At 40.2% G+C, this 19,685-nt stretch overlaps 1 pseudogene across 1 annotated transcript; it reads right to left on the bottom strand.

Annotated features, from left to right (window-relative positions):
- Positions 1-650: 650 nt before the first annotated feature.
- Positions 651-1,974, bottom strand: LOC309840757 (high mobility group protein B3 pseudogene; annotated as a pseudogene). Its single transcript has one exon. The product of its transcript is annotated as a high mobility group protein B3 pseudogene (transcript).
- Positions 1,975-19,685: the final 17,711 nt, after the last annotated feature.

Below are 19,685 nucleotides of genomic sequence, written 5' to 3' on the forward strand. Positions count from 1 at the left end.
GATGAGACCGAGTATCTGTCGTGGTGATCCTGAAGCATGCTAATATTTGAAAACCACTGCTTGTGTACAGTTTTGACTCTCAGTCTTGGTAATAGTATCACCTAGGAATCTTCAAATGAAGATGCAATGTCAGTTAGAACCTCTAGGTGTGAAACTCAGGCATCAGTATCTCTGAAGCCCCACAGATGTTTCTCCTGTGCAGCCAAGACCCCTCCTTTAGTTTCTTTTGACCTTGAACTGCCTTCTTTTATTTAATGACATTGACTTTATCTTGCTAGGTGTTTTGTAGAAGGGCCTATGGTGTGTATTTGATAGGATGCCTACTTTTTGCAGCTTTATTGGTATTCCCATTTCAAAGGAATGAAAGGGATAAATCACGTGTCTTATCTTTTTTCTTTTTTTTTTTAAATGTAATACTGTTTATTTAACTTCAAAAACATTTTAGCATTCTAAACATACAAAAAAAATAACAGAACGTTGCAAATCGTGTTTAGTACAGAAGGTTCTTGAACTTTCATTGATGCAGTGGCTCTTTCGCTTTGCTGACAATGAAGAGTTCCACAGTTTGTTTCGAAATAAACAGTATAAAACTACCGCACTTAACTAGAAAGGATCCAAACACTTCTCATGCCAGCTGATCCCCCCCCCCCCCTTCTCCACAGCTACGAATGGCAGCAGAATGTTAGGTCACTATATACAGAAACAAGACAACCTGAAGCTAAATGGATGCCCACTGCAGTGTCCACAGGTCCAGCCTCACAGTGCACGCCCTGAGCTACAGCCCCTCCAAAAGGCATCTTCCCCACAGCCTCAATGCCAAGCAAGGAGCATCAAGAGTTTGTCTCAGTGGTTTTGTTCTTTTTTACAAACTATAGATATGTACAGTTGATAACTCAGGATTTCTAGCCAATAACCATATAGTTAACAGCACCTTACAAATCAAAAAAAGAAAATGCCAGGAACATCTTTAAATGCCTTGTCATACCAACAGCAAAGTGCACAGAGTGAAGAGAACACGAGAGCCTTTTCATTTTAAAAATGTTTGGAAATATGTACAACTTTGATACAGTTTCAGGGTGCTCTGGACACCCATGGCCACTTCATGTAAACCACTGACAATTTCTAGAGCACTTTGAGAAACTACAATATGACCATGACCCAGTTGTGTGATTAAACCTAACGAGGGCAACAGACACGCCACCAATAAGAGGGGTGTCAGTGTCAATGACGGCGCTCCCTACTCTAAGGTATTCACAAGGAGACAGATCAACAGTTTCTTTTATTCATCCTCCTCCTCCTCCTCCTCTTCCTCTTCCTCCTCCTCGTCTTCTTCATCTTCTTCTTCCACCTTTTTCCGGGTAACTTTGGTGGGACCCTTCGCGCCATCAAACTTTCCTTTTAGACTTATAGTCGGTGACATCCTTCTCATACTTCTCCTTCAGCTTCGCTGCCTTATTGTTGTAAGGTTGCTTCTCACCATCACTTAAGTTATTCCACATCTCGCCCAGCTTCTTTGCCACATCTCCAATGGAGATACCAGGGTTTGTAGATTTGATCTTGGGGCGGAATTCTGAACAGAACAGGAAGAATCCAGACGGTGGCCTTTTGGGGGCATTGGGGTCCTTCTTCTTCTTGCCTCCCTTAGCTGGTCCATAATCCTTCATTTCCCGGTCATAACGCACTTTGTCTGCCTTTGCCATTTCATCGAATTTAGATTTCTCCTTCCCAGACATAGTCTTCCACCTCTCAGAGCACTTCTTAGAAAATTCTGCAAAATTGACAGGGACTTCTGGGTTTTCTTCTTGTGTTTCTCTCTGCATGTCTGCACGAAGAAGGCATAAGCAGACATCTTGCCCTTTGGTTTCTTGGGATCACCTTTAGTCATCCTGACTGTATTGTTCGCTAGTCTGGGCAGCACAGGGCACGACACGCGGCTCAGCGCTCCCCAACCTCGCGCTAGCTGCCTCCACGAGAGCCGCCAATCAGTGTCTTTTCTAAAGCCTTCTAAAAATCGCTTTGGGCTTACATATTCCTTGTAAGTAAAATAGATAATGTCACAACCATGTCTTTGGGTTTGTTGTTATTGTTGTTGTTTTTTTTCAACCAGGTACATCTCTCTTGTTACCTCTTTTTCCTGTCTTGCTCGGCTAGATTATTACCACTCTGGATTTCAGTGCTATTTTTCATTTTTAAGGTGATTTTTTGTGTGGAACATCTCTTGAGAATTTTGCCCTTCTCTTTCTGGGTTTATAAGCTATCTGCTGATAGCATGGGCTCACCCATTTCTCTTACTTTATTTTTCTATTTCAAACTATGTTTTGTTAGAGGAATTTTTTTTAGTATCTCATCTGGCCATCTTCTGTGTCAAGTGGTGTCTTTGTTGTCTTCGAGTTTTTTTTTTTTTTTTCTCCAGCGAGTCAGTACAGATTTGCTTCGATGCCAGCACTGAAACCTGTTCTTATGTCATCTGTTGTGACAGTTATACTGAGGTTTTGGGAGTTTTTTTTGTTTGCTTGTTTAGATTTGTAGGGCAAAACCTGTTGACACTTAATATGTTTCTGCATTCTCACAGAAATCTCCACCTCTTGACTGACCCACTTTTTTTTAACCGAAGATGCAATAACTCTGTGATGTTACACATGCATGTTGCCTGTATATGAAAATAAATCAAGGCATGTACGTGTTCTATCAGTTTCCATCTACTAATTTAAAGGCAATTGAGTATAATGCAACGGGAAGGAAGTGTCTTCATGAAGTATTGATGACTCATATACATACAGAATTATTGTTCAAAAAAGTTTTAAATTCTTTCTTAGTGACAATAGTATTAAAGGATAATTTTCACATACAAAACAATGAACATGAATACATTAAAGACTTTACTAGCTCGTGATTAGAGAGTGAATCAGACATTTTTTATAACAGACTCACAGGAGAAGTCTAAGAAGTACACATTTATGTGAAATAGAAGATTGAATGGAGACTGCAAATGAACACCAAACAGGTTTTGGGTTTTGCGTTTTTGTTTTTTGATCCATGGGAGAAGAATGAATTCTTGGACCTGTACCAAACAAAATATTTGCAAGTCCTTGGGTCCGGTTTTTCAACGCTACCAGTTATATCTAACTTGCAGAGCTGTAATGAAGTTCAAGGGCAATGAAAGGCTAAAAGAAGATAACCCAGAGGAGTATGCTCAAAACATTGCAGTGTTTTTCATTAGATCCCAGTAATCTTTTTGCAATTCACAAATGTCCTTACAGAAATAACATTTGTAAAAAGCTTGATGTCCTATAAATGCTTACAAATACATGCTTTAGAGAGTCATCTCAAACTTGTGACACAGCTTGGTGGTATCTTCTCATTGTTGACCTCAGGGAGGCAAGCTATGACAGCACATAGTGTGGTACAGGTAGATGCTCACAAATCTGTAGCTGTTCTTAGGGATGCATCGTTGGTGGTGGTTAAGAGCTAGGACTCTGGAATCATGTGGGTTGTGTCTCAATTTTCTCATCTAAACAATGGAGACAAAATAATGCCAGTGTTCTGGAATTATTATGAGGAGTAAAAGAGCTAATTTGTAGAAGGTGCTGAGAACAGGGACTGGCTCAGTAAATGCTGTCTTTGTTGTTACTGTTGCTTGGCGTTTACCTGTCATAGATTAGGTCCAAAAATGGTGCCTAGATCCTTTACTTCCAAAACCATGTGCATCCTTAGCAAAGATGATGCATTGTGAAGGGTGACATATTTTCAAATTTGACATCCCCCCCCTTTGGGGGACCAAGCTTGTTTGCAGAGAGCAGGTTTCCTATTTGAATCTGGGAAGGTTGAGTGGTACTTGAGTAAATATTCCCCTCTGACTCTCCTTTCATCTTGCAGGATGCATGAGCACTTGGTTTGCTGTATTCAGCCAAATCTGAGCTATGCTAATGCCCAGTCTTTAGCACTTGATGTCTACTTGAATGGAATCTGAAAATAAATATTTCTGAGCTCTCAGGCTCATGTTTCAGTGGCATTAGGAAGCCTGGCAAGAGTACAACAAAATGCCAATGTCAGGTCTTGGCCATGAGCTGTAGTAAGTGCTTGCTTACAGCAATTCTATGAAGTGATGGTCATGTCTGTTTATAGATGAGAACAAATGTGGCCCAGGGAATAATTAACTGAGTAATGCTTGGGTTTGAGTGCTGGTCTGACTTTAGTATATGACTCTCTCAGCTCTCCTGCCTTCTGCTCAGAATCTCAAAACAGTAGATTCCATATAAACTATCATCAATGTGGCTAATAAGGACTACAGAGTAAGACAAGCATCCAGTAACGGAACTTATTTCCTAGAGTAACAGACTTAGCTGTTGGCAACGGGGCCAGAGCTTTGGTGAAAGAGTAGACTTTGGTGCTGGTCCTTTTCAACAGTGAACTGGAGCTCCTGAAATCCTCCTGGATTAGGAATTGACTAGGCTTGGTGTGGCACTAAAGCTGTGAGAGGGACCCAAATGGCCTCAGCAAAGTTGGTCAGAGAACTGGGAAACTTCTAGAGCCAATCCAGTTAAAATGATAGGAGTGGGGAGTTCACATGAGTCCCCCATTCACCCAGCCCCAAGAACAGAGCTCATCAGAGGTCACCATTATGGTGGCAGGAAAGCCCACTAGTATCTTGGCTTTTAGAGCTCTGTTGGTTGTTTCATGGGAGTTTGGGGGCAAGGAAACCAACGTAAGAATTTCTTTTTCTAAAATAATGTGTTATGCTATACAGACGTCAGCAGAAAACATTTTACATTATCATTGCTGGGACGCAAATATGGTGTGTTTTTGATTCCAAACCTGTATGTATCTCTATCCATTCAACATTCTGTCCACCTGTTTAGTTGCCTAGGGCTGCAGTAACAAAATACCACACACAGGCTGGCTTGAAAAGCAAACAAACAAAAAAATGTGTTCTCCCTGTGGTAGAAGCTAGAAGTTCAAAATCAAAATGTTAGCAGATCCAGGCTCCCTTTGAGGGGTGTTGGTGAGGATCAGACTTCTGGAAGCTCCAGACGTTCCTTGGTCTGTGGCAGCCCACCTCAATTTATGCCTGTTTCTTTACATTACTACCTTTCCTCTGTGTCCTTGTCTTCACATGGCATTCCTATGTGTGCGTGTGCGTGTGTGTGTGCGCGTGTGTGTGTGTGTGTGTGCGTGTGTGTGTGTGTGTGTGTGTCCCCAGATGTCCCTCTCCTTATAAGGACAGTAATCATATTAGATGAGGGTCCACTCTAATGGCTTCACATTAACTTGTTACATCAGCAAAGACCCTATTTCCAATTAAGGTCACTTCATAGTTACCCGGGGTTATGACTACAACATACCATTTTGGGAAATAGAGTTTAACTCATAACAACACCTGTTCTTTGCTCTGGCTCCCTTTCATTTTCCAGGCCTCATGTTTTCTCATCTGGTAATTATTTGTTATTTTGTCAGTGCATCCATCCTTCTGATTAAAAAACAAACAAATAAACTAGTGATGGCCTACTGTGTGTTAGGCATTGAGCCCACAGTGGTGCATGCATGCACTGGTCCATAAACCCAAAAGAGACACAAAAACAAGTAAACAGATGGATGAAAGAAACTCAAACCATACTTAGTATTATGAAGGAAGGAAATTGGGTTGAGGCAGGGCAGGAGGTTCTCTAGGGTAGTCTAGGATGGTTTCCTGGAGGAGGTAACAGATAAAATGAGACTGAAAGGACAAAAGTGATGCCATCCAAAGCCTGAGAAGAGTGAATCTGGCTAAAGAAGAGTGAGAACTAAGGGCCTGAGTAGGGACCAGCTTGATACATTTGAGGACCAGAGAGGTGGTGAGGAGTGTGGCCTGGGACTTGGAGTAGGACAAAAGCTAGAGTTGGAGATTCAGGCAGAGGACAGATCTTGCAGAGCTTGCAGAACCATGGAGGGAAATTTGAATTTAAACTTCAATTAGCCGCTGACCAACATCGTAAGACCAACAACACGCTAATAATAATCATCAGAGTTTTTTATTATTGGCTGTATGCTAGGTGTGCAACTGAGTACTTCTCACCTGTCTCCCATTTGGCCCCTCATCCTCAGCCACAAACCTGCAAAGGAGATATTTTGAGAATTGTAGAGTGTTGGCCCACTCTTCTGTATACAGAGCACGAAACCTATTCTAGGCACAATGCTCGGCCCTTTGGGGGATGTGTTGATGGTCCCTGCCCTCACGTTACATACAATCTAATAAAAACATCTGTTAGCCGGTGACCATACTGGTAGCCTGATGGCACAACAGCAACCTCCTAACCACTCTGCGCTTCACTGTCTTCCTTGTGTCAAGTGGGGAAGTCAGTCTCCTCCTTACAGGGTTATGGTGAGGGGGAGCCGCCCACAGTGCACACAAGGCGAAAGACAGCAGGACTCTGGGGGAAGAGGAAATGAAAAGACTGTGCAGAGGAGGGTGAGATGAACCTTGGAAGAACAGTGACATTTCTCAGGCAGACCAAGAAGGGGATGACAAAATCTGATTGCTGTTAAGCCTAACACGTTATAATCCTTATTATTAAAATTAAACTTGAGGAATCAGTGTGCCTGCAGTCTGATGGACTATATGATGCTGTAATTTGACTTCTAAACTTTGTATAATCCTTGGTTAGAAGCGTGTTAGGACACCCCTTACTGGTCACAATTCTGCCGCTAATTTTAGTAAAAATGAGAGGGCCGTAGTATTAGAGACTCATTCAAGGCTTTCTGTTTCCAAGACTGTAGGCTTGTCTTATCTTGCCCGCCTCTCTCCCTCCCTTCCTTCCTTCCTTCCTTTCTTTCTTTCTTTCTTTCTTTCTTTCTTTCTTTCTTTCTTTCTTTCTTTCTTTCTTTCTTTCTTTCTTTCTTCTTTTTCTATTTAAGGTGTATGTCAACTTGCCCTCTAGTGACAGTATTTTGAATTTCATTCAAATTCAGAAGACAAGTCTCAGGCCATCCGGCTCCTTCACAAAGTAATTTGCTGTTTATCGATAGAAGCCTGTTGTGTGTCTAACTACCAAAGTAACCTCTGTGAAGCGTCGCTATTGTGGGCCAGTGAGACGCCTGCCGGATGGCAGTAGGCATCATCACTGGCAGATAATGGCCTGGGACTCTAGGCAAGTTGCTTACATTCAGGATAGGGTCTCCTCACCCCTGAAATGAGGATCGTGTGTATTTACTTCTGTTTCCCCTACCAGAGTGTGAGCTCCATGAGGGTGGGGGTTTCGCTTGCTTCCCTACCGATCCCCAGAGCACAGAGCAGCGCACCGCGTGGTAGAAGATGCAATGGACAGAGAAAAGTAGGAAGATGGAACACATCAGTTACAGAAATCCCTCGTCGTTGGGTCAGGCAGATCATGGGTGCCTCACTGCATGACGATGTCCTTCCTTCTCTGGCTATGATCCCTTCCTTTTTATTTTATCTTGATTAGCCCAGGCTACTCCTCTGGACTGTTTTCTTGTGGTGTTTTCTTTGATCATTCTGAGCAGAAACTGAGAAGAGGAATAGGGAACATAGAGTCAAGGATGGGACTATTTTAAGTCTGAAAGACAAAGAGACATTAGCAGATTCTTCCTTTCTGGTTGATGAAATACTATGTTTAACCCTTTCCTGTAAATAATCATTTACTTATCTATGTAAGGTGCTTTGCTGCTAAATCATAGGTACATAGCACACGAGGAATCCTACAAATCTAACTGGGTCTGTCTCGTATCTTTTTACTGTTCAGAGTAGCTTAACTCCGCAACATCCCAGACTTTCAGAAAGAATGTTTGCTGTTGTTTCCCCATGCACGCCGCCAGCCATCCTATTCACAATTGTTTTCTTCCTTTCACCAAAGGTTTACTGCTCACTTCTGCTTTGACAGACAGGACCTGGGAGGTCACAGAGATGAAAGAAATGTGATCACACTTTTCCCTGCTGACAGCAGAACCTGCTCACCACTTACACTTGAAAAAGCATCATCATCTTCAAGTGCCTTCTATGAGCATTCATGCTATGGAATAAGGGTGAGCCAGGAGAGGAAGGAGGCAATTCTTAATGTGCTTTTTAAAGTCTTAAGAGTTGAAATCCTTCTTTCAAGAGTGACCCCCTTGGCGAGAAGAGAGCTTGTCTTTAAAGTTCCTACCCAACTTCTTAAACCCTTTAGAGTTCTGTCACGTTGGGGATGACAGTGAAAAGATACCCTTTGAGAGGTAGGGGTGAAGAATAGATACGGATTTATCCTTTTGCTTCATGACATTCTGCTGTGCAGAAACAAGTAGTACTTCGCAGGGAGCGGAGGAAGAAGTCTAAATTCTTAACCTTGCATTTAAAAGTTTCTAGAGCCCTGCACCAATTTGTCTTTTTGAACCTATCTTCTAGTATCCTCTTTATGGTGTTCCAGTCCAACTGTCCTTCCCGCTGGCCTCCAGCTATGCTTTGTGCTTTCAAAATTTAATTACTTTTTTTTTTTTGGTTAGAGAAAGAGAGTTATAGTTGTTGGAGGAGTAATCTGAAAAGTACAAAACAGGAGATGGCATTTGTAGTTCTACTCCTTGGAATTAATCCCTCTTGGTAGTTGTAATATTATTTCTAGTTCCTAAAGATGTCCATGTATAATTACTGTGTTTATAATTTTTTTTTAAAAAGTTACAAAAGTGAGGGGAGCCTGAGTGGCTCAGTGGGTTAAGCCTCTGCCTCTGGCTCAGGTCATGATCCCAAGGTCCTGGGATCAAGCCCTGCATTGGGCTCTCTGCTCAGCAGGGAGACTGCTTCCCTCTCTCTGCCTGCCTCTCTGCCTACTTGTGATCTCTCTCTGTCAAATAAATAAATAAAATCTTAAAAAAAATCTTTTAAAAAATTAAAAAATTGATTAATCAGTTAATCGACACTGATTCCCTTTCACCCTCACCAGAAGTAACTTTTGGTTTCATTGCATAAGGTTAACTTTGTACGTGGGGTTTTTCTACATTTATATTGATGACATAGCATCATATGATGTGCATTATTCCATAGTTTTCTTTTCTCCCTCAACCGTATTTGTTGATGTCTCACCATGTTTTTCCAAGTAGTTCAAATTCATTGCCATTATTTTCACACTTTTGCAAAGCGGCAGAGAATATGAATATAGTTTTTCTTACAAATGTGCAAGGATTTCTCTTGTGTGCCAGAGGTGGTATTGCAGGGTCATTGTATCTATGCGGGTGTTGATGGAACTGCTGCCTCTCCCTGTCCCTTTACTCGCTTACATGCCTGAATAGAGTGAGCAAAGAGAAACATTTCTCAGATACTCTCTCTTCTCCCTTAAATTTCACAAGTGTAGGATTCCCTTTATTCTTTTCCTCTCTTGTGGACACCCAATCTGTGTACCAAGATTCAATTGACATAACATACATTGGATATTCTTCTCATTTGACATTTATGTTGATTTTGACTATTTTTGCCTTACTCATTCATGTCTCTACCGTGAGTAAATGAGCTTAGAAGGCACATGGCCTGCACACTCCTTTGTATTCTGCAGAATTAGTCTCTGGTCCATGGTGAGTGCCCTAAAGAGCAAAGTCTAGTTTTTCTTAAAGCTTAGGTACTGAAGTCAATTGAAAAATGAATATCCAGGATAGTCAAAATCACCCTTGATTTTTTTTTTTAATTGCCCACAATTTGCTACCTTGAAATAAGCTCACTCAGCCAATTTATTTTTCCTACTGCATTAAACCCAGTCAACACTTCTTCTTTGTTTGATCAACAGTTACAGGTGCTGGTCCCCTTGTATGACAAATATACATTGTAATTTTTAAACCTATTTCACCTAGCATGTGAAATACACATGTTTCTCTGGGGAGAGGCATGCAGGAAATGTAACTGACAGTGGATACGGTAGATAACCTCTCATCTCATCCTTCTCGTGGGATTTATGCTTGTGGACCAGATCGGAAGGAATCACCTGCCTCCCCTTTATCTCTCCCCCACCCCAACACACACGCATGTACCAAGGTGTGCTTTGTCTTATGACCTCACCAAATATATTAAATAATGCTTGGATTAAGCAGGTATTCAGCACAATGACAGGAGAAAATAAGCTCCTGCTTCCTTGATCTTGCCCTGCAGAGAGAACAGGATGAGACCAAATCCAGCAAATAAGGCAATAGGGTAGCTGTTCTGTAATCAATCTCCTAACACTCTCTGGGATTTGACAGAAATAATTAGGTCCCAAATACTTTTCTAAAGGTCATTTATCCTCTGCTGTTGTGGGGACCATTTTATTTCAAAGTTCCTGGATCCAACCCTGGTGGGGGGTTAGTAATAGAGGAAAAATTGCCTTGCATATGTACAGGCATAGTCTTCTGTGCCTCAGGCACACATAGATCTAATTTGTGAAGTATGTGAGATTGCTCATTGATTGTTTTAAAACCCGGGTTTTATGTTTATTTAGATATGGCAAGGCCCGTAGATGAAGAGATAACACCTTTGAAAGGATAGTTTGTTGCTCACAGAGGAGGAAGCACACCAGGCCATGAGGGTCCACCCAGGGAATGACTGGGAGCGATAGTTCAGGAGGCAGAAGGATTTGGAGAAACTGTGCTGGAGCCTTTCCTGAGGTTTTTGTGGGAAGGAAGGAATGAGGCATAATAAGCAAGATTTAAATTGGCTAGGTTGAGTAATTTCAGTGGGCTCTGGAGTATAGAGGTCATACCTAGCAGTCTGACTCCTGCCCTGGGATGATTATAGCAGGTGGATAGTGGGCGGAGTGTGATAGCCTGTGAAGGAGGTGGCAGGGGTGCAGGCTCTGGATGGATTTGTTTGCCTATGAAAAGTGAGCTTGCCAGGGAGTCCTTTGTTATGTTAGGGAATTGCTACCCTGGGGGTGGTCAGCAAGGCCCCAGATATAAAAGCATTAGAAAAGGAAATTTAAAAAAAATGGTTAATACAGTGATCATCTTCATGGTGACATTTCCCTGTGTGTGACTTGGTCTCAGGTATCTGCATACTGTGTGACCTTCTATGAAGGATATAGTAAGCTGCCAAGAGTGGATCAGTGCAAAACGCCACAAATCTGGATGTCAGCAGTATGGATGTGGGAAAAGCTACTGGGGAAGACAAGCATCCTGAGTCCTACAGGCATCCTTCAAGTTTATTCCCCTTCCAAACTGTCCCTCAGATGAAACTCTTAAAATGTCACTGTGTGGGTGGCTCAGTGGGTTAAGAGTCTGCCTTCTGCTCAGGTCATGATTCCAGGATCATCCCTGCTGGGCAGGGAGCCTGCTTCTCCCTCTACCCATTGTGCCTGCTTATGATCTCCTCTCTTCCTCTCTCTCAAATAAATAAATAAAATCTTTAAAAATTAAACAAAAAAATATGTTATCATTTGCCCCCTGTTTAAAAAAAGCAAACAAAAAAAGCCAACCTGGTTTAGTCTGCAAACTTGTATTATTTTGTTACCCCTCTGTATTAAGATATTTAGTTTGAATACAAAATCAAATGATCTTTGCCCTCAAATTGACTTCCTCTCTTGGGGTCCAGAGATTTGTAAAATGGCATTACCATCTGCTCAGAGAGCCAATGCAGTAATCTGGGAAACACCTTTGACCCTTCCCACCCTCTCTATTACTCTTGTGATTCCACACTAAGTCCTATTACTGTCCCTAAGTCTTTCTCTTATCCATATGTCTGTGTCTATTTCTTCTTCATTGGCTGACTTCAAGATCCCTTCTTTTCTTGTATGGTTCCTTATAGCTTCTTGATAGTCCCTTCTCTTCTCAGGAAAAAGAAAACACAAACCACCAAAATGGGGAATAAAATTAGGACATTACTTTCAACCCTACAGATATTAGTAGAATAAGAAAAATCCTCTGAAGAAGATTGATACTAACAAATTAGACAATTTAGACAAAATAGAAAATTTCCTAGAAAGACACAACTTACCAAAAATAATAAGAAAAAAAATAAAAAAGCTGAATTGATTCTTATCAAATAAAGGCACTGAATTAGGTGGAAAAAAACCTTTTCACAAGTAAAAGTCTAGGACCAGATGGCTTACCTGTTGAAGTCTATCATTTTTTATCTTTCTTAAGGGAGAATCCTAATCGTACACAAACTTTTTCAGAAAGAAAAAGGGGGGGGGGCTCTTCTTATCTCCTTGAGAAGGTGAAATTAAGTCATCCCCAGAAAAGAGAGCTACAGGCCAATATACCTCATGAACATAGACAAAAATTCTTAATAAAATTAGCAAATCACAGCTAGCGATATATAAGAAGGTTTGTATACCATGACTAAATGAGTTTATGTAAAGAATATAAGGCTGATTGAACATTTGAAAATCAATTAATGTATTACAGTGTACTGATAAAGAACAGAAACACATAATCTTAATAAATACAGGAAAAGCACTTGAAAAAGAAAAGCTAACACCTTTTCATGGTACAAGGAAAAAAAAATCTCAACAAACTTTGTAGAGATGTCCTTCAAATTGATAAAGCCTGTCTATGAAAAGACCTTAGCCTACACATTTTTTTAAAGATTTTATTTATTTATTTGACAGACAGAGATCACAAGTAGGCAGAGAGGCAGACAGATAGAGAGTGAGAGAAGGAAGCAGGCTCCCTGCTGAGCAGAGAGCCCGATGCGGGACTCGATCCCAGGACCCTGAGATCATGACCTGAGCCGAAGGCAGCGGCTTAACCCACTGAGCCACCCAGGCGCCCGTTTTTAGACTCTTTAATGTTTTCATCTTTCTATTTGCATTCTCCATCTGTCCTCACATATTGTCTACTTTTTCTATTAGAGCCCTTGTCGTATTCATCAATATTTAAAATTCTCTGATATTTCCAACATCTGTGTCACATCTGAGTCCGATCCTGATGTTTGCTTCATTTTTTCTTGTCTGTTGGCATGCCTTGTCATTTTTTGAAACCCAGACACATTTTATTGAGCATCCGAGATTGAGGGCATTAGATTTCTAATGTGAAGTACTATGTTAATCTGACTGGTTGCAGGGCTGTGTTGAACACTTCTGTTCCCCTAGTGTTTTGGTCTTGAGCTTCCCTAAGCCCAGCCCCTCAGACTGTGCCTCTAGCAGCTCTTTCACCCATAATACACTGTGGTTAAATTAGAGTCCTTTTGCTGTGGTAATAAGATGTGGGGAAGAGCAGTGTTCTTTGATCTTCTGATGGAATCTATTCTTTCAGTGAGCCCCTGTCCCTGGGCTGTGATTTTCTCAAGGGTTCATTCAGTGAGGTAGCTCTTTTATCCCCATCCTACCCCCACTCCCTTCTCTATCTGATAGAGTTCTGTACCAATTTCCTTGAATCTGTGATCCATGTTTACATAAGATTTTTGCCCCTCTAGGTAAGGCAGGATAGCTAGAGGGTACTTGGATGGGAGACATGCCTTTGTCTAAGCTGAAATAAGTTCCCTAAAATAATTTCTCCTCAAGGGGGGGCCTTTTTTTATGGACTCAGAATGGTTATTCTTCCTCTCTCTCTGCTGCTTAGCCAGAGAAGATGTCTTGGATCATCACTTGAGAACCTACAGCGTTCCAGGAAATAGAGCCCAGGAAGTGTACCTTCCCTCAAGGAATTTAAAAAGTCATAAATAAATGTCTAGTCCCAGATGGCTTCACTGACAAATTCTATCACACATTTGAAAAAGGAATAATAACAATCCTACAGAAACACTTAAAGGAAAAAAAAGAGAGAGAAAGAGAGAGAAGAAAACACTTCCCAACTGTGATTACGATGCCAATATATAGTGAAAAGCTTGGCCTCCAGCAGTTCCTCAACATAACTGTCTGGGCACTTTTACCAGTTTTTGGTGCCAGCAACTTGTGCTTTGGGTGGATAGATCTTAACTGTGGCCCTGGAAATGCACTTGACTCTCCAGATTTCTGGGTGGCAGTTTGCCCTGTAACCTCCATTCTCTGATGGATCCAGAACAAGCCACTGATATTTAATGGATCTAGTTTTCTTATGCTCTAAGGATGGGAGGGATGACTTCCAAGCTCTTTTCATGCTGCAGCAGACACCAGAAGCCCACATCTATTAAATTCCAACAAGAAGGCAGTGATATTATGATGTCCATTTTACAACTGAGGAAACAGAAACCATATGTTAAAAGACTATGTCTTTGTCCATGACAACACAGCCAGGCTGAGATAGAGCCAAGTTTTAAATTAATTCAACTTATTTTCCTTTACTATGTAACTCTAATACATTCCTTTCCTTTTATACAAGAGGTTCACTGTATAAATTTCTCCTTTGATCATTGATGCCTATTCAGTGCCCACTTTTTTCTAAAGGAGCAATCAATGGACTAACATTTGTAAATCACTTAATATGGTGCCTGACACAGATTAAATAAATGCTCAATGAATAATATAAGTAATGTCTGTTGCTTTTACGATAAAATTTATTCCTCATGATGACTCTATTAGATGAAGTCCTATACTTGCCATTTGGTACTGGAAGTGGGTGCCACCCTGGGCATTCTAATATAATTAGGCTGGGGTGCAGCCTGAGTATTACAGTTTTTAACAACATACCAGGTAATTCAAGTGTGAAGCCAAGATAAAGAAACACAGCTCTAGAAGCCATGCTGATCAGCTCCAGCTTACTGATACCATGAGAGAGGAAGGGCCTGTGTTAACAGATGTATTTTTTTTTTCTTTCTGTTTTAAAAAAAGGAAGCTGAAGGTTGAGTTACACTGTGACATTTCCTAATTGGAAGTTGTCTCAAACTTTTTTGAAACCATACACACACCCCTGGTAATTCATGGTAGACTTTGCAACCAGTGTGTTTGGGGTCAATTTGGAAACATCACTATTGCCTGAGAGGCTGCTGTTTAGATTAGATCAGTGGTTCTCAAAGTATGGTAGATGGGCCAGCTGTGTTAGAAAACTTGTTAGAAACACAATTTCTCAGACTTAGGCCCACACCTATGGAATCAGACATTACAGGGGTAGGTCCAGTCCTTATGTTTCAAGCAGCCATCAAGGTGATGCTGATGCGTGCTTAAGTTTGAGAACCTCTAGATTAGATGACCTTGTCCTTTCCATCTCCCATTCCGTGGAGAGACCATATGAGCAAGAGAGCCTATGGAAGACAAACAGGACAAAACAGAAATCAGAACATTAAGGTTCAACTCATCTAGCAGTCCATAGAAATGTGGAGTTGCACAAGAGACAGACTTTTCCTTTAAACCCAGTTTTGGGGCACCTGGGTGTCTCTGGGTTAAGCTTCTGCCTTCAGTTCAGGTCATGATCTCAGGGTTCTGGGATGAGCCTAGCGTTGGGCTCTTTGCTCAGCAAGGAGCCTGCTTCCCCCTCTCTCTCTGCTCACTTGGGATTTCTTTCTCTGTCAAGTGAATAAATAAAATCTTTAAAAAATTAAAATAAAAAAATAAATAAACCCAGTTTTGAACCCAAATCAGGGAAAGTTGTGCTGATGTGGTTCACTTTAATTTGTTTGGCTCTCACTTCCACTGCTTAAATCTTGACAGACCTGTTAAGTCAGCCTATGTAGGATCTGTGAAGCCCCTTATCTTTTCAGCTGTGTGAACTGAAGAAGGATGGGAGGGCAGAGTGTGACTCTGGTTAGAACAGGAAAAATTATTTATGCTGTAAAGGATGTGAACCATGGAAAGGTGATTTTACAAGGTGAGTACTAAAATATTGAATGGAAAAGTGATATGGGACTGTGTACTCCGTACCCTTGGTTTTAATATATTCATTTCCCAGGTTAAATGCTCACACAAATATACACACACACTCCTATAAATATATGGTGTATATAAATGTGTGTATGTGGGGAAAGCATGTGGAATATACTATAAGAATTATGGGCAGTTGACGTAAACTCCTCATGCCAGAAAAAGTTTCAGGGTATGGCATGAAAAGTGCTAATAAAATCCACACAACAAATAAGACTGTGAATGGGAGAATACTTTGGGGAGATTGCCTCTGGCTGTCTATAGCCGGGGGACTATAGTGGATCGCACATGCTTTAGATTCAGACAGTCTGGGGTTGTCTTCTTCCCTAAAAAGTATTGGGGACTGGTCAGCTTAAGTGTTAGGGATCCTGCTTGAAGATCATTTATTTGGGAAAGACAGAGGCTAGACAAAGAATTCTAGGTGTACAGAGTATTTTTTAAAAGTGAGGCTGCTATGAGATTGCATTATAGGGGGGAATGAATTAGGGAGTCTAGAACCCAAGAAAATGGAGTATTAGAGGATGAGTAGGAATTAGCTAGGTCGGCATTTCTCCACCACTGGAGGATATCAGACTCTCCTGGAGTACGGGTAGCAATGCAAACGTCTGACTCCCTCCTGTATCCCTACACCCATTGCCTAAGCTCTGGAAACCACCACTCTAAGAAGGCAACAGAATCCATTATGGTGTTACAACTGATTACTATATTAACTGTGATGGTGCATATACAAACCTAAAAAGGGGATAAAATAATATAGAATGGAATACACACACACAAAGACTAGCAAAACTGGAGAAGTCTCAGTGAGGTGGATATTAATATTCTGGGAGTGATAGGTTATACCAGTAATTATGATAGATTATACATGTTTCCACTGGAGGAAACTGGGTTAAGTACACTAAAGGTTTCTGTATTATTTTTTATAACAGCCTGTGAATTTACAATGATTTCAATTTTTAAAATTTTCCCCCAGGGACTCCTGGGTGGCTCAGTTGGTTAAAGCCTCTGCCTTCGGCTCAGGTCATGATCTCGGGGTCCTGGGATTGAGCCCCGCATTGGGCTCTCTGATCAGCAAGGACCCTGCTTCCTCCTCTCTCTCTGCCTGCTTGTGATCTCTGTCTCTCAAATAAATAAATAATTTTTTTTTTTTTTAGAAAAATTCACCCCAAAATGCCCAGGTTCGGTCTTCTCCTATCCCAGTGTTGTGGGGTCTCTCTGTGCTTTGCTGGCTTGTGAGGGAATTCTACTCGACAGAGAAGGAGAGCCACTGAGCTAGGCGATTACTGGTGGGTGTGGGGTAGAAGAAAGGCAGGAAGAACAGAAGAAATAGTACTTGTGAGGGCCCACAGACAAGAACTTGGAAGATTTAAGATGCAGAAAGAAGCCATTATTACTGGAAATTGGCCAGAGGAATGAACTGTAGTCAATTTAAGAGTCTGGTAAACCCTTATGTGGCAATATCAGCCTCTTTTAAAGAGCTTTAAAAAAATCCCCATAAGCAGGTCCTCACCCTGGAGATTGCTAATCATTTGGGTGTCGTGGAGCTAAGGCATCATTTCTTTCTTTCTTTAAAGAAATGTGTCTGAGCAGTTTTTGGTTTCCAACAAAATTGAGAAGGAGGTACTATGATTTCTCTTATATCCCTGTCCCCATAAACACATACATTTCCCCATTAATAATAGCCCCATTATGTATTATAACTAGAATAGTACTTGATTTTTGTTTTGTGTTTGTGTGGGGGGTTTTTTTGTTAATTTTTTTGTTAATCTTTTTTTTTTTTTTTTCCGAAGATGAACCTATAACATTAAGACATCATGAGTATATGAAGTCCATAGTTTAGTTTTCACTCTTAGTGTTATACAAGCTATGGCTTTGGACAAATGTATGGCATATATTCATCATTATAATATATAGAGTATTTTCACTTCCCTAAAATCTTTGTGCTCTACCTACTCATCACTTCCCACTCCCAACCCCTAGAAATGACTGTTACTTGTACTGTCTCCATAGCCTCTCCTTTTCTGGAATGTCATATAGTTGAAATCCTCTCTGTGTAAACTTTTAGGTTGGCTTATTTTTCCTAGTAATATGCATTTAAGATTCTTTTGTGTCTTTTCATGACTTGATAGCTGATGCCTTTTTAGCACAAAATAATATTCCATAGACTCTATGTACCACAGTTTATTTAACCATTCACCTAATGAAAAACACTTTGGGTATTTCCAAGTTTGGCAATTATGAATAAAACTGCTGTAAACATCCACGTGCAGCTTTTTATGTGGACATAAGTTTCCAGCTCCTTTAGGTAAATATCAAGGAGTGTGACTCCTGGATTGTATGGTATAAGAATGTTTGGAGAAGAATAAATGAAACAAGATGGGATTGGGAGGGAGACAAACCATAAGTGACTCTTAATCTCACAAAACAAACTGAGGGTTGCTGGGGGGAGGGGGTTTGGGAGAAGGGGGTGGGATTATGGACATTGGGGAGGGTATGTGCTTTGGTGAGTGCTGTGAAGTGTGTAAACCTGGTGATTCACAGACCTGTACCCCTGGGGATAAAAATATATGTTTATAAAAAATAAAAAGTTAAAAAAAAAAAAATAAAAAATTATAAAAATAACAAAAAAATAAAAAAAAAGAATGTTTAGTTTTGTGAGAAATCACCAAATGGTCTTCCAGAATAACTTTAGGCATTCCCACCTGCAGTGAATGGGAGTTACTCTTCCTCCACATCTTCTCCATCATTTGGTGTCAGTGCTGTGGATTTTGGCTTTTCTAGTAGGTGTATAGTGGTGTTTCATTGTTTTATTTTGCATTATCCTATTAACATATGATGTGGAGCATCTTTTCATATTCTTGTTTACCATCTTCTTTTATGAGGTGTCTATTAAAGTTTTTGGCTCATTTTTAAACCCAGTTGTTTGTTTCTTTTTGTTGAGTTTTAAGAGATCTTTTTGAGTATTTTGGATACTTTATCAGATGTTTATTTGATAAGCTTTCCTTTATTAGATGTTTATTTTGCAAATATTTTCTTCTAGTCTTTGACTTGTCTTCTAATTCTCTTGATATGGTCCTTCACAGAGCAGAAGTTCTGAATTTTAATGATGTCCAGCCTATCTTATATTTGTTTCATGGATCTTGACTTCAGTGTTGTATCTAAAAAGACATCTTTATACCATAGGTCATTTAGATTTTGTCTTATTATACCTCTTAGAAATTTTATAGATTTGAATTTTCACATCTACATTTAAGTGTATAATCCACTTTGAGTTAATTTTTTTGGAAGGGTTGTAAGGTTTTTTTTTCATGTGGATGTCCACTTATTCCAACACCATTTGTTAAAGAGAACATCTTTGCTGCACTGCATTGCTTTTGCTCATTTGTCAAAATATTTTGCTAATCTGACTGTATTTAAGGGGTCTATTTCTGGGCTCTCCATTTCTGTTCTATTAATTTCCTTTTTTATCTGTTCTTTAATATTTTGTTAGCTATTCTGAGTGTTTTTTGCCTCTTCATATAAGCTTTAGAATCAGTTTTTTGATACCCATGAAATAACTTTCTAGGATTTTTATTGGGATTGCATTGAATCCATAAATCAAGTTGGAAAGAACTGACATTATGACAATTTTAAGTCTTCCCATCCAGAACAATGAGTGTGGATTTATTTAGTTGTCCTTTGATTCCATTTACTTATTCTTTGATTTCATTAGTCAGATTTTTAGCATTTTTCCTATAGCTCCTGTGCAAATTTTGTTAGATTTATACATAAGTTTTATATTTTTGGTTGTGCTAATGTTAATGATGATTATTTCAAATTCCACTTGTTCATTAGCAAAGTAATTTTGTCTATTGACCTTATGTCCTTCAATCTTGCTATAATTGCTTATTAGTTCCAGCAGTTTGTATGCTGATTCTTTTGGATTTTTTTACCTAGATGATCATGTTACCTGCAGACAACTTTATGATCAATAGTTTTATGCCTTCCTTCCCA

Source organism: Mustela nivalis (genome assembly GCF_964662115.1).
Source record: "Mustela nivalis genome assembly, chromosome: 1".
NCBI lineage: Eukaryota > Metazoa > Chordata > Mammalia > Carnivora > Mustelidae > Mustela > Mustela nivalis.